The sequence below is a fragment of the Canis lupus genome, chromosome 18, assembly GCF_011100685.1.
Source record: "Canis lupus familiaris isolate Mischka breed German Shepherd chromosome 18, alternate assembly UU_Cfam_GSD_1.0, whole genome shotgun sequence".
NCBI classification, from domain to species: Eukaryota; Metazoa; Chordata; class Mammalia; order Carnivora; family Canidae; genus Canis; species Canis lupus.
Window position 1 is genome coordinate 46,265,409 of NC_049239.1, and position 12,634 is coordinate 46,278,042.

The window sequence follows — 12,634 nt, forward strand, 5'->3', positions numbered from 1 at the left end:
TCCCAGCCCCGGCGCCGAGCCCACAGCCGGGGACGCCGGGCGTCGCGGCACTCACGCCCGAGGAGGGGCCGGCCGAACGGGTCCTGGCGCGAGGGTCCCTCCCCCCTCCCCCGCCGCGGCCGGAGCTGGCGCCGCCTCCCCCGGCCCACAGCCTTTGTTTGCGCGGGGCCTGCGGGCCGGGGACCCCGCGGCGAGCTGGGCCCGGCGAGCACCTCACCTGCGGCACCTACGCCGGCGCCTCCACGACCCCGGGGCTGGGAACCTGGGTTTCCACTGCGCTGGGCAGCAGATGGGGAGCTCGGAGGCGGGATGGCTCGTGTGGGGTCACACACCTCCTGGAGTCCGGCGAGGGGGTCCCCAGTGCAGCGCTGACCCCTGGCCCCACCGGGTCACCTCTGGCCCCTGGTGCTTCCAGGGAGAACAGCGCTCATGGGGTGCACCCTGCGTGTTCTCCTCCCCTCCCCACACAAAGAAGGCTGTTGAGGGTCTGTCCCCGCCCCCCCCCCCCACCCCCCACGGTGGGGAAAGTCGCGCTGGAGGCCAGGGTGCAGGGAGTCCAGAGGGCGCGTTGGGGGTGGGGGGACCTAGGTAATTACCCCTTGAGCAGGGTTGGGCCGGAAACAAGGTGGTGGGCCGTCTGGAGGCCACCCCAGGAGGTGGCATGCAAGCAATGGCTGGAGGCTGTGGAGGCACCCTGGGTGCAGGAGGGACCCCCCCCTCACTCCCCCCACCCCCATCCCCCAACCCCGCCCTAGGCAGGAAAGACCTGAACCCTCCCTAGACCTGGGGGCAGTCAGGGAGCTAGGACCAGGAGACCCAGGAGGATACACATCTCCAGGTTCATCCAGTCCTTACTGAGCACCTTCTGGGGCCAGGCCCTGTGCTGGGCACTGGGGAGTTAGTTCTGAGATGGAGGACAAAGATCCTTGCCAGGGAGTTGACAGTTGATGGGAGCCTTCAAAGGTAATTATTTTTGAGGGAGGGGGAAGGTGTGACCAGACACCACAGCTGTTTCTAACCAGCCCCCCCCCACCCCCACCCAAGGCTGCCTGCTGGAGAGTGAGGGCCATCTTTCCTCCAGCCTGGAGCCCCCTAGCCTTGGCAAGTCTCCCAGGGCCACCCTGGGGCTCTGAAAGGCGCTTTGGCCTTCAGGAAGTGCAGCTCCTTCCCACAAAGGGAGGGAGCCTGGGACCACTTTTGGCATCCCTGGTTGAATGAAGGGTCACAGAAAATGAAGCAGGTGCAACTGGCTTGGGCCAAGATGAGCCCTCAGGACCCAGAGCACTGTGTGGGCGTGCAGGAGGGCATCACTGCAGGAGGGCGCTGGGGGTGGGTGTCTGGAGGGCCCCTTTGCTGATCCTCATTCCTGTTCCTGAGAGAGCAGGCTGGGCCTCTTGCAGCCTCAGAGCTTTACAGAGTAGGTGTTTAGCAAGGGCCTGAGGCCTCCTTCCTGGCTGGCCTGAGGAATGTGGGGGTAGCTGTGTGTGTAGGGGGAGAGCGTGTTCCTGGCAAAGAGCCAGCACCAGGGACAAACAATCACCTGGGCCTGACCTGGAAGGACGCACTGGTAACCCAGGGGCTATTTGGGGCTGGAGCTGGGGTGGCTTCAGGTCCTTCCTCTTTCTCTGCCCTTAGCCAGAATCCTCTGGAATCTGCTGAGAAGAGAGGTCTTCCAGAGGCCTGATCCTGAGCTGTGGGGAATGTCCAACCCAGATGCATGGCCAGGTCAGTGCTGCGTGGGGGATGCAGTGGGGCCTTGCTGTGTTTGGGCTCACTCCAAGTCTGAAAAGTGCTGGGCCCTGGGAGGGGACAGGAGGACTCAGGCTGAGCCTCAGATGGGGCCAGATGGCTGGAGGGGACACATGAGGCCCCTGGAGAGCATGGAAAGGTCCAGAAGGTCTGGGACTGGCAGGACATGGGAGGTTGTCAGTCTTGAGATTGATGAGCTGGGCTTGCTCCGAGGCTAGACCCAGGATGAGCCCAGTTGAGGAGGAAGGCAGAAGGTGTCCAAGGGGGCTCCTCTTCTGCCCGGCCCAGATGTGGTCAGGCGAGTGCCAATGGCTCCAAAGAACTCCGGTTGTGCCCTGGGCAGCTCCTAGCTAGGCCTGAGCAGGTGGCAGTAAACTGAGGAGCAGGCGATGGTGTCCTCTCTTCCTTCTGGAAACTCTAGTAGGTGAGTGGATGGGGGTGGCCTCTAGCTTTTCGGGACTGTTGCTGGCGAGGGAAGTATGTTTGGGCCACGATTACTTGACAATCTTGTCATTTCTCGTGCAAAGGAGCATTTAAAACCTGGACTTTTGCAACAGTGGGGCAGTGGGTAGGGAGATACTGTGACTCTCCAAAGCCGCTAGCCCTGCCCTAGGTTCTTTCCAGGCCCCGGGGCTGAATTCTGGCTCCTCCCGCTGGGCTCCCCCAGAGGGCCGGCCTCCTGGGCGCTGAGACGCCGGCGTCTAGGAGACGTGGAGCGGCAGGGACGGCTTGGGGAAGCCTGCGCGGGGTCCACAGTGGCCGCCGTGTCAGGCGGGGCCAGGTCCAAGCCCGGCGGCCCTCTGGGCCCTGGCTCCCCGCGGGAGATCGCCGCCCCGGGGCCCGCGCCCCCAGCTGTGGAGCAGGATCTGCAGGCGCCGGGCAGCGTCCGGGGCGACCGCGCTCGGGGCCCAGCAGGTGCAGGTGCGGGCGCAGCCGGACGGTCCGTGCGCGCCCTCTGCCGCCCGCCTGCGCCCGACCCGCCGCGGGGAAGACGCTCGGGGTGGACTTTCCTTCACGCAGCCTCCTCTCGGCAAAAAGAAAAGCAAGGTCCACTTCTTCTCGATGGTTTGCAACTCCGCGTCTCAGCCAATGACTCACAGTAAACGTGTGTCCGTGACATTACTCTTCCCACAACCCGACTTTCTCTGAGTCCTCATTGTTAACAATATTGGTAACAGTGCACGTCTCAGCGGGTGGGCTCTGCAGGCACCTGTCATCGCTATCCGCCCAAGGCCTAGAGCATTCCCCTCACCCCAGGAAGGTCCCTCACCCTCTCCAGCCAGTTGTCCCCTCACCTCCTCACCCGGCACCCAGTTCACAGAGATGGAAGCCAGCGGTGTTAATTATTTTTTGTTGGCTGCTCCCACTCCAGGAAGTGCTTTTGAGATTTCATCCAGGGTCCTGCTCTCCCACAACCAGGTGATAAATGCCTGTGCAGTGTTGCATCTTATGGATGTATGGTGAGACTCGAATGGATTTTCTCTATTTATATGGCCGATGATTTCCGTATTTTGGCTACTACAACGCAGTGAGCAGCATCCTTCTTTATGTTTTTCACAATACATTAAACATTATTTTATTCCCTGGGTTTTAATCATGATATTTGAAGAAAACTGACAAACACAGAGGATGGTATAACAAACGCCTAGCTCCTAGACCCAACCGTGTTGGCAGTTTCCTGGGTTTGCTTCAGATTAGAAAAAAACAACAGTCCCCTTGCTGGTGGCTCCCTGGGTCTCTCCTGTCCTGTGTCCACGTCCAGAGGCAGCTGTTGCTCAGACTGGTGGATGTCTTCCTGCTTCTGTCTTTATCACTGAACCCTGTGTATAGGTCTTGGGTACAGCACCTGATCTTCTCGTGTGCTTTTAAATATTTATGTATATTAAGTATCATGGCACAACATTTCTCCCTCAATTTGCTTTTTTTTTCATATTCCAGCCTGTTTATCCTTGCCAATGCGGGTGAGCCTACCCCATCCATTTTAGCTGCTGAATGGCTCTGCATTGAATGAACAGACCCATTACTTAGCCATTCCTCTACTGACGGACATTTCATTTGCAAGTTTTTCTACATGTGGCAGAGTAGCGGTGAGCATTCTGGTGGACGTCTCCTAGCACTGTGTAACTCATGGTCCTCCCCACCAGCTGTGTCAGCACCACCTGGGGCTGTGTTAGAAATGCAGGCTCTCAGCAGCTCCCCCCACCCCCCCCAAAAAAGCCTGCTAAGCCAGAATCTGTGTTTTAACAAGTTCAGGAGATTTGTATGCACATTCAATATTTGATTTTTGTTTTTGCATTTTATTTAATTTCTAAAATTATCACATAGTAACATTGACTCTTTGACTTCTTTACTGTGGTACAATATGTACAATATAAAAATGGCTATTTTAGCCATTTATAAATGTACAGTTCAGTGGCATTATGTACATATACATTGTGCAGCCATCACCACCATCCATTTGCAGAACTTATTCATCTTTCCAAACTGAAACTCTGTTCCCCACTAACCGCTAGACTCCATTGTCCCTCCCTCAGCCTCTGGCCCCCACCATTCTGTTTTCCATCTCTATGAATTTGGCTCCTCGAGGATTCGTGGATGGAATCCTGCAATATTTGTCCTTCATGTCTGGCTTCTGTCACTGAGCATCATGTCATTGGGTTTCATCCGTGTTATAGCATTTGTTAGAATCTCCTTCCTGTTTAAAGCTGAATAAGGTTCCATCGTGTGGACGGATCACATTTTGTTTAACCATTCGTTGTTCGGCGGACACTTGGGTTATTTCTACCTTTTGTCTATTGTGAATAACGCTGCTGTGAACGATAGTGTACGAGTATGTATATGAGGCTCTGTTTTCCACTCTCTTGGGGGATATACCCAGACACGGAATTACCAGATCATGTGACATATATGTGTAACTTCTGAGAAACCACTGAACTGTTCCCACAGCAGCCATACTGTTTTATATTTCCACCAATAATGTGCAAGGGTTCCAATTTCCCAATGTCGCAAGAAAATTGGATCTTGAGGGTTTCTTGAATCTACCTGTGTAGACTCAAGTACCATCACAATAATCAGGATACAGAATGGCTCTGTCATCCTAAGAGTATCCCTCATACTGTTCCTTTATGGTGACATCCTCCTCCCGCTCCTACCCCTTGGCAACCACAGGTCTGTCCCCATCAGCATAGTTTAGTCTTTTGGAAGCAAGAGAGGAATGGAATCATGCAGTATATAAGCTTTGAGACTCCTATTGCCTTTGAGTTTGATCAGGTTGTTGGGTGTATCAATAGCTCATTCCTTTTTACTGCTGGGAAGTATTTTTTTTTAAATATTTTATTTATTTATTCATGAGAGACACAGAGAGAGAGGCAGAGACACAGGCAGAGGGAGAAGCAGGTTCCCTAAGGGGAACCTGATGCAGGACCGGATCCTAGGGCCTAGGGATCCAGGCAGATACTCAACCACTGAGCCACCCAGGTGCCTCTGCTAGTATGTATTTGATGGCAAATTTAAAACACAGTGTACCTAGTCACTTGCTGAAGAAAATTTGAGTTGTTTATAGTTTTTGAAGATAATGAATGTTATAAACATTCACATGCAGATTTTTGTGTTAACATAAGTTTTCATATGTCTAGAGTAAATGCCCCGGGAATATGACCCCTGGGTCACTCAGTGGGTGTAGGTTTGACTTAAAGAAACTGCCATTTGCCTTTGAGTGATACTGCCCCAGTGCTCTTGGGCCAGATTTCTCTGAGGTGTGTGCCCAGATGTGGGTTATAGGATCATCAGGTTATAGGATATATCTGCCTTTAGCTTTCTGGACATTGCTAAATTGCTTTCAAAGTGGGGATATAATAATCACCCACCAGCAGGTTATGAAAGCTCAATTTTTTATAATTCTTGTCAACATTTGGTATTCTGATAGCAGCTGCATTGAATTGATAGGTTACCTGGAGAACACCATAGGCTCTTCTCATCCATGCTCTTTGTTTAGCTTTTAAATGTTCTTCCATATTGCTTTACAACTTTCTCCAGACGTCTTATCCATGCCTGTAACATGTATTCCTACTTACCTTATAATTCCTGTTGCTGTTGGGAAGGGCCCTTTGTAAAAATTGTAGTTTCTGATTTGTTTTCACTTGTCTGTATGCATGTTTTTTTAAATAAAGATTTTATTTATTTATTCATGACAGAGAGAGAGAGAGAGAGAGACGCAGAGGGAGAAGCAGGCTCCATGCAGGGAGCCCGATATGGGGGCTCCATGCAGGAAGCCCGATATGGGGGCTCCATGCAGGAAGCCCGATATGGGACTTGATCCCGGGACCCCAGGATCACAGCCTGGGACGAAGGCAGGCACCAAACCTCTGAGCCACTCAGGGATCCCCCTGTATGCATGTTTTGATTTAGCCTTTCTGAATTCCCTCATTAGTTCCACCAGATTCCCTATCAACTATATGGACTTTCTAGGTAGACTGTCGTACTGCTGTGGATCACCACATTCATTTTTTTCCAAACCTGACATGGCCCATTTCTTTTCCTTGTCGTATTGCATTGGCTGGGATCCCCCATCATAATGTCAAATGTACACGGTGATGGTAAGAATCTTAGCCTGAGTTGCATAGAAAGCAGCTAGAGGCAAAGCTTAATGCAAGTGTGCTGTTGAAAGGTTGATCCAAGGAGGCCTCAGTGAGGGGGGGAAGAAGTTGCAGCTGGTTGCTTGTCTATGAAAGTCATCTCCAGGGAGGCCTTATGGAGACAATGCATCTCACAGCAGTCTTCACAGAGGAAGAAAGGAGAACTCTTAATCCTTCTGTCTTCTGTTCCCACAAAAGTTCAAGTTCACTTCACGGGGAACTTACTTCCCTGAACTTTTCTGCTGTGTGTTAAATTAGCTCTTCTAGGAGGCCACTGGAGGAGCCAGAGCTTCTGTGGGTTCGGCGAAGTTGGAGCGGCATGCAGAACCTCCTGGGGCTCGTGTTGCTAAAGGCATGATGAAAGTCAAACATAAGACTGGCCCTCTCTGGAAGCAAGGCCAGGGTCCAGGGCTGGAGAAGGGGCCAGCAGATATGGGAGGGTAGCAAGCTGAGTCCCGTACAGAGGATATCCATTCTGTTGACCAACTTTAAGGAGACTATTTTATAGTTTTCCAGTCTGAATTACCTGTTCTCAGTGCCTGGCCACAAAGCTATCCTCCTGGCATCTCCCTGAACTACCGTTGGGTGGCTCACCTAAGTATTATATTTGAAACAGCTATAAAGATTTGCAGCCCCTGGCCTCATTCTACACTTGGCTGGACCATGAGACCTTGGTCCTCCTTGCAGCAAAGAGAGCTTAACCCCATACTAATCCCCCTTCCCCTGAAAGCCATCAATCAGGATACAGGGGTATGGGTCAGGTAGTAGGGGTGCCAAAAGAGGGATTTGTTCTCAGGCAAATACTGGCTCTCAGTTCCTCTGGCAGAGAGCACTCGACCTCCATGGGGATCTTGCTTTGTGGCAGCCCTTTTGTTTCAGAGGTGCCTTAGTACCCCTTTGGGGCTTCCCATAGCTCTATATATGGCCCAAATTTCTGGGTGCTTTTCTCACTTATTTTATCTTGGGAGGTCTGCTGTTTTAATAACCTCTACCATGTAGTGTGGCCAGGTCACTTTGGGGAGCATTTGTTACTCCTGTCTATGGTTTTTGTAACACTAAGGAGACTCACTGGGTTTTTTTTTGGAGGGGGTGGATATCTATCTTTATCCAGGGCATTTTAGATCCCAGAGCCTGCCAGCTTCCAGGAGCACAGGACCTCTAGGTGCAAACAAGGTGAAAGGTTCCTTAACAGCTCATTGATCGCTGTCAGATGAGGAGTCTGCCCTTGGGCTGCCAGGCTGTTCCTGATATGGCCAGTCCAGAGCAGCCTCAGCCCTCAGGCTTGGAATAGCTCCTCCTGTGGTATCTGTGGGATTTTATCAGCCTTGGAGATGTCTCTCCGGGTTGGCCGTACCATGGTCATTAAACAGAAATCCCAATAACAAGTCTGCAGAGTGGATTGCGGGAGATGCCTGCTTGTGGCCAACACCTGTGAAAGCATGACCTTTTGTCAGCCTCTGAGCACCCAGACCACCACCATTGCTCAGTCTGTTGACCAAGAGGGCTGGCTGGTTCCTCTCCACTCCCTCTCTGTAGATCTGTCTCAGGACTTCGTGTGAGGTGGTCATTGCCCTCAGGGATGGTCCTGGCTGTGGCTGTCAGGAAAGGGTGCAGTTCTGCTTTTTCCATGGGGATCTGGAGCTCTTCTGGACCCCTGTCATGTAGGAGCCCTGGCAGCAATCATGGCACTACTAGGGTGGCTTGTTTCAGCCCTCCATCCTGCTGCCACACTGCCTCTAACCATGGACTCCACTCATGTTTATTAACAGGTATTTTAGTTTCTATTTCTTCCACCTGTTCTGTTTCCTCTTTTTTTCTTGTCTTTTTTTTTTTTAATTATTTATTCATGAGAGACCCAGAGAGAGGGGCAGAGACAGACAGAGGGAGAAGCAGGCTCTCTGCAGGGAGCCCAATGCAGAACTTGGTCCCAAGACCCCAGGATCACCACCTGAACCGAAGGTGGATGTTCAACCACTGAACCACCCAGGTGCCCCTCTTGCTTTCTTTTGTATTCAACTACTCTTTTTTATTCAATTTCTCTCTTCTATTAGGTGTTGAGTTATATATTCATGTATTATTCTTTTGTGGTTATCTCAGATATTACATTTTATATTCTTGACTTTTTATAATATACTATCGATTAATACTCTTGTGACTTCCTGAACAAGGCAAGAACCTTACAACTGTTTAATTCCATTTGTTCCCCTGCATTTTACTTCCAAAAATGGTAAAAATCTTACAGGACATTAATATAATCTTTTTTTTTAAATTTATTTTTTATGATAATCACACAGAGAGAGAGAGAGAGAGGCAGAGACATAGGCAGAGGGAGAAACAGGCTCCATGCATGGGGAGCCTGACGTGGGATTCGATCCCTGGGTCTCCAGGATTGCGCCCTGGGCCAAAGGCAGGCGCCAAACTGCTGCACCACCCAGGGATCCCCTATAATCTTTAACACTTACCAACATATTTACAATTTCCGATGCTCGCTATTCTTTCTGAAGTTCTGTTTCCTCATGGGGCTCTTTTCCTTCACCCTGAAGAACTTTCTTTCATATTTCTTGTCCTATAGGTCTTTTGGTGATAATGTCTCTCATCTGAAAGCAACTCTATTTCAGTTGCATTTTATTAGATGTAAAATCCCAGATACGTGGATGTTTTTATTTTTCCTTTCTGCACTGTAAGATGCCATTCCATGTCTTCTGTCTTCTATCACATTTATTTATTTATTTATTTATTTATTTATTTATTTATTTATTTATTTATTATTTATTCATTCATTCGAGACACAGAGGGAGAGAGAGGCTGAGACACAGGCAGAGGGAGAAGCAGGCTCCATGCAGGGAGCCTGACATGGGACTCAATCCTGGGACTCCTGGATCACACCCTGGGCTGAAGGCAGGCGTTAAACCACTGAGCCACGCAGGGATCCCTATCACTTCCATTTAAAAATCAACTGTCACTCTTATAGTTGTTCCTTCAAAGATAATGTTTTCTTTTTCTCCTGTGGCTTTTAAATTTTTCTGTTGGTCTTTGGTGTTTGGAAATATTACTATGTTATGCCTCTGTGTGGTTTCCTATTTATTCATTCTGCTGTTAGTTTCCTGAGCTTCTTGAATCTGTAGATTCATGGTTTTCAACAATTCTGGAAAAATATTATATCATTTTCTTGTATGACCATTATTTGTATAAAAGGGCAATGGAGGGTCTAGTTGATATCTTTCAATGGGGCACTTGGCCTTTCCTGTCTTATCCAGGTAGGGCAAGAAATTGAACACTCCAGTCCAGTGGAGACTGGTCTGGGTTTGGGCTCATTGCGCTTTTGTGAGTCTTCTGGGTGTGGCTTTCTTGGTGTTTGATTAAGAGCCTCTATCTCCTTAGTGCTACAAGGCTGTGGAGAACTCTGTTCTTTTCCTCAAATATTTTGAGCTTAGCTCTTTAGTTTTCTACTCAGTCAGCTTCAGAATTTGGAAAATGTCTTAGAAGATGTTTGTCTTGTGTCTGAGGCAGAAACCTTTTTCTCTAGAAGGACATCATGTGCTAAGGACCATAAGGAGATATCACTTTGTCTTTAGAATCCTTGGGTCTCATTTTGTGCCTCTCATAGTCCTGGAACTTAGCAAATGTCCCAATTTTCTACACCAGCCCTGGTGTGATTGCAACAGTTCTGTGGGTTTTCTTTCTCCTAGGAGCATCCCTCCTTCTGGGTCACACCTGATGATCAGCCCACACACAGAAGTGGCTAATTCCCCAAAGGAAGAAAACATGGTGGTTGATCCTGTGTTCCTTTCAGAGAGCTTTCCCTTCTGAGACTTGTTTTCTCTGGTCCTCATTGATGCCACAGTGCCCTAATATTATATATGTATTCCACTTTCTCCAAATTGCAGTAAAATACACACAACATACAATTTACTGTGTCTTTTACTCTATGGGTTTTGAAACTAATTTAGCCTTTTCTAGTTGCTGCAGTGGGATCATTGACCTTCCATAAATATGGCAATCTCTTTGGAAGCACAGAGTTTGCTCTCTTGACTTTAACACATCATCAAAAACCTTCATGGTTCAGGGGTTGGGAGGGTGGCTTGGAACTGGACTGCATGGTTTTCATCCTGGCTCTGTCGCTCTCTACAGTGGAACTGTGGACAATGTATTCCTATCTTGTGGCTGCCCCATGGGGGTCAGGATCAATTCTCTGCCCCAAATTGGCACAGATACCAGACTGATGACACTAGATACACCAAGAGTATAGGAAAGGGTTTATTATTTTTTTTTTTTTTTTTTTAAATGTTTATTTATTTATGATAGTCACAGAGAGAGAGAGAGAGAGGCAGAGACACAGGCAGAGGGAGAAGCAGGCTCCATGCACCGGGAGCCCGACGTGGGATTCGATCCCGGGTCTCCAGGATCGCGCCCTGGGCCAAAGGCAGGCGCCAAACCGCTGCGCCACCCAGGGATCCCGAAAGGGTTTATTATTGTCAGAATGAGCCGCCAGGTTAACCGGGCAGGCACCAAGCTGGTTTGGAATGACTTTAGTGAAGAGAGGGAATGTGCTTTGGTTTTTACCATGGTTAGGGGTAGCTCTAGGCTTTGGGTTCCTATACAAGCTGAACCTGGAATGGTTTGAACTTCCCTGCCGGTGGCAATGGGCTTTCTTATTGGCTGCTCGTCTGTGGGGTAAAAAGAAGGTGGGGAGCCCCTGAAAACTGTCAGTGGTCCAACGTCAAAGACCAGTGCTACTTTGAGCATTTGGTGCAGTGATACACACAAAGTGCTTAGCACAGCACCAGATCCACACAGGGAATGGTTAGAGGTGATTTCATTTTGGTCAGATTGCTTCAGGAAAGACAACAGGGCATGCCCACCTCAGCTTAGCATGGAGCCAGGAGGTATGTGCCAGAACTTACCCAGCTGGCCACCATAATGAGTCCATTTCCTATGGCTGCTTTACTGTGCATTTCCTATAAGAAAAGTACTGTATCAGTAGCCCATTTTACAGGTGTGGACCTAGGTTTTGGGAGGAAAAATTATATGCTCAAGGTTCCTCAGCTAGTTGGCTGTGGGAAACACTCCAAGTGTTTGCAGATGCGGAGCAGATCAGCGTTTGCCAAAGGTGCTCTGGGAGTCAAGTGGCCTGCTAGCAGGTCCGGGAAGCATGGGCGCAGGTGTTAGCCTCAGTGCACACCCCCTCCCTCCCAGTAGAGAGATGGAAACAGAGATTCATCAGCACACAGCTACAGGGTTCTGGGCAATGGCTTTATTAGATCCTTCAAGGACAGATATCTGAGAAATTAGTGACCGTAGAGTGAGCAGAGCTGAGGAATGCTTGTGTGGCCCCTGCTCGGATGTTCTCACTGGAGAAGAGGCCAGGCAGGCAGGGCTTGAGATGGGCCTTTTCTGCAGGTGGCTGGGGAGGGTCTCCAGGTGATGGGAGGTGGGGTTTTGAAAGTCATTGTTGGACACAAGTGCCCGCTGTATCCTCTGGCAGGAGATCAAAGGGAAATGCTCACAGTGGGCAGGGGAGGAGGGCAGAAGACAGGGTGCTGGGCTGGAGGAGAGTCTGGATCAGGGATGCAGGGAACAGGCAGATGATAGTCATGCCGGAACCCATGGGTCCTGATCAGGGATGGCTCTGGCTTTGGTAGGAGTCCCTGAGAAAATGGAAAATCAGATCTTGCACTGGCAGCAAACAGGGACAGAGCAGCAGGACTCACAGCAGCTGGGTTTGCAGCAGCAGGAATGGGAGCAGCAGGGTTTGCAGCAGCTGGACTCACAGCAGCAGGGTTTGCAGCAGCTGGACTGGCAGCAAGATGACCCACAGCCCCCCTTGGAGCCCCCACAGGACCCACAGCCCCCCTTGGAGCCCCCGCAGGACCCACAGCTGGAGCAGGGACAGGCCGGCACACAGCAGCACACGGGCTTGCAGCAGCAGACAGGCACACAGCAGCTGGAGCCACAGCCCCCAGAGCAGCCACAGCAGGTCATGGTTCTGGTGGGTAGAGGGTGGAGCAGGTCAGAGGAGCAGGTGCAGAGGGAAGGTGTTCAGGTTTGGAGCTTCCTGGGCCAAGGCCCCTTATATACCTGCCCGGGACAGGTGAGATGCTGGGCACACACCACTTCCTGCTTCCTGTTTGTACCTCTTCGTCCCTAGATACCAGCCCCTAGTATAAAGTCCGTTAGCTGCTGTTGGCTACTCATTTGGGCTCAGCCCCTCATGGAATCCATGTCTAGACTTGAGGGAGATCCACCCCCAA

General features: G+C 50.4%; 1 long non-coding RNA gene across 1 annotated transcript in view; it reads left to right on the plus strand.

The window, feature by feature from the left end:
- The first annotated feature begins 734 nt into the window (after window positions 1–734).
- Window positions 735–12,634, plus strand: part of LOC119864239 — a 44,411-nt gene continuing 32,511 nt past the window's right edge. Inside the window, exons 1-2 of the long non-coding RNA XR_005373521.1 lie at window positions 735–963; window positions 1,636–1,725. This is a non-coding gene — a long non-coding RNA (uncharacterized LOC119864239). The remainder of the gene's footprint in view (window positions 964–1,635; window positions 1,726–12,634) is intronic.